At 45.5% G+C, this 2,892-nt stretch overlaps 1 pseudogene; it reads right to left on the reverse strand.

Moving 5' to 3' along the window:
* Window positions 1-897: 897 nt before the first annotated feature.
* Window positions 898-2,456, reverse strand: LOC124697726 (annotated as a pseudogene).
* Window positions 2,457-2,892: the final 436 nt, after the last annotated feature.

Here is a 2,892-nt window from a genome sequence, read left to right on the forward strand (position 1 = left end):
GGCAAAATGAACTATAAGTAGAATTTCGGTGGGATCCCACTTACATCCCTACTGCTTAACTGTTACTACCTCCATCCCAAGGTTTAAGACTTATATTTTTTTAAAAAAAGTTAAACGAAGTAAAATTTGATCAAATTTTTAGAATAATCTATGAACAAATATGATATTTCGTAGATACCATATGAAAATATATTTCATTAACTATCTAATGATATTAATTTTGTACTTTTCATGTTAATAATTTCTGATAAAAACTTGATCAAACTTAACATAGTTTAACTTTCTAAAAAAAAAATAGGCCTTAAATCTTGAGATGGAGGTGGTAGTTTTTAGGTCAATTTCTTTTTACAGCATACAAACACAATAGGCAGCATCGTCTAACTAGCTAGTTCCAGTGATTCAGCTGCTGATGCTGACACTAGCTAGAGCCTCTTTGATATTTTCCTTAGTTGTATACCGGCTGTTCTTATGCATATGTTACGAGGCAGATTATTTTGTGTGTTCAAAAATTGCATCTTCAGCACAATTGGTATGCCTGCTGCTGCACTGGTGTATTGCTGTTCCTACACATCTGCTTAGAAGAAAAACAGTCTGCTGGGTAGACCTCAGGTATTCAGATGAAGTCGAGTCACCTCTCCGGTAGAAAAGGAGAGACAAACACATGATAAAAATGGAAAGAAATCCATTGACAAGAATGAAGAGCCGGCCACACCAAAATACCCCCAGCAGGTCCATTTGACGTGAGAAGCTGACTGCCGACTGACATGCAAACTCAAGATCACAAACTCAAACTCACTGAGAAGTCTTCTCAAACTGAAAGCACGGACACAATAACTTCATGAACATAGTACGTACACATTGCAAGCACAAAAGCACCTTACTAATTAAACAAAGTACCTACAGATACCAAAGTTGAATAAACTAAGACCGACAGTAGTCTAACGAATCCAAAGCCACCCTTGTGCCATGTCCAACATCACTGCTTAGTGCTAACACCAACTCCTTTGTTCCACAAGCACTTGCTGCACCAACTCGAGCTTGCCAACCTAACACCTCAAACACAACCTCATAGCTCCTGGTCCGTAGAAGCTGCTTCCATTGCTGCAGAAATGCAAGGATTCAAAAACTATATAGTAATCATGCATACGGATACATGCCACTTGACAGATTGTTAGAACTGATCATGTAGAGAGTAAGTATTACCTGGGAAGTAGAATCTCATGTAGGGAAGTATGTTTTCCCTGGAACAAGGCACCGTCCTGACTCGCCCTGACTTGAGGTCAACCATGTAGCAGCCAACACACGTGCTCACGAAAATGACTTGGGTGCCCTCCGCAAAGCCAATCACGAAACTAATCCCGTATTCATGTGTTGGGGTCAAGAGGGCACCATCAGGGAGCAGCATCTCAAGATTGATTAACCTGAATCTAGCCCATCCCATGGCTCCCTCAGGCCCGGTCTCCATCGACCACAAGGTTAGAATTCTAACATCCACGACGGCAGCGAATCCTAGCTGACCATTTTCCGCCGTGATGAGACGCCCCCCATTGCCATCAATCGGCTTCTCCAACAATGAAAAGGAGAGTGTACCTAGCTGGAACTTAATGATGGTGACAATACTGAAGTAAAGTGCGTCGCCCACAAGGACACTAGGCCAAGCCATGTGAGAGGCACAATCGACATCAGGGTGATGAAGAGAGGTAAAGTCGCTCCACACGCGAGTCTCAGATGAGTACAACCGGCCTGATGTTACTCTTCGCCGCCTATTGGTGGACACCAAGGCCAGAAGGAAATTCTCTCCTTGGCAAGCGTGGTGGTCGCAGCCTTGTGCAGCGCAGAGCACAGACGCACTGTACATGAGCCCATCGTGCACCGGGGAGGGCACGCTGCTCTGGTGGCCCGTCACAGGCTCCAGGACGATGAAGACAAAGGGATTCCGGTACCCGATAGAGGGGGCGAGGAGGGCGCGGCCGTGGCGGCAGTCGAGGGCAATCCAGCCGGGACGGTCAGGCTGGGCAGGTAGGAGGGCGGAGGTGGGGACGAAGTTGCCATACCCTTGGAAGTATCCCAGGAGGGGAGGTGTTCCATGGAACTCGCAGTACCGGCGGCGAAAGCGCGGGGCGGCGAGGATGCGGCGCCAGGGTTTGCAGACGGCCGACGAGCGGACGAACCAGGTGGGCTCGTCCGGCGGAAGGCGGAGGAGGACCTCCTCTACGAGCTCGTCCACCAGGACCGGAGGAAGGCGGGGGAGGACCTCCTCCATCAGGACAGCCGACTGCGGCGGCGGCAGCTAGGGTTTTGGTGGGGAATTGGGGAATGGAAGAGTGGGGAGTGCGAGTGCAGCTCTGCTACGGCTACATGGTTCGGTTCAGCAAGCTTGGTGGGGTCCGGAAACAGTGAGAGCACCGTGCAAACACATTATACTTATACTTACTATATATTAAAGCTGAACCCATGGAGGTGGCAATTTGGCTCATAGGAGCAAACGCTCTCATTATATAAAATAATTAAAAAATAATTTTAAAAATGTTAAAAAATTCTGATATAAATTTGTTGGTGTACATCTTGACATTCTATGTTAGTGCACAAATTTTCGTGGAGAAACAACATTTTATATGGCGTGTACAAAAAAGACAAAAAAATATCCTGTACGTAGTCGTGTTATAGCATCAAAACTTGTCTTTTTTACAAGAGCCACAATTATTTTTAGTTTTTTTTGAAAACTTGTGTACCAATATAAAATGTCTAGATATACATGGTTTAGAATTTTTTGACACTTTGAAATGTGGATTCACATAATGGGAGCATATGCTCCTATGAGCCAAAGTGCATTTCCCTGAACCCATTTGCTTGCATGAGAGTGCTTCACTGTAGATGATAACTTTCTTCCAA

This window comes from Lolium rigidum, chromosome 3, assembly GCF_022539505.1.
Source record: "Lolium rigidum isolate FL_2022 chromosome 3, APGP_CSIRO_Lrig_0.1, whole genome shotgun sequence".
NCBI lineage: Eukaryota > Viridiplantae > Streptophyta > Magnoliopsida > Poales > Poaceae > Lolium > Lolium rigidum.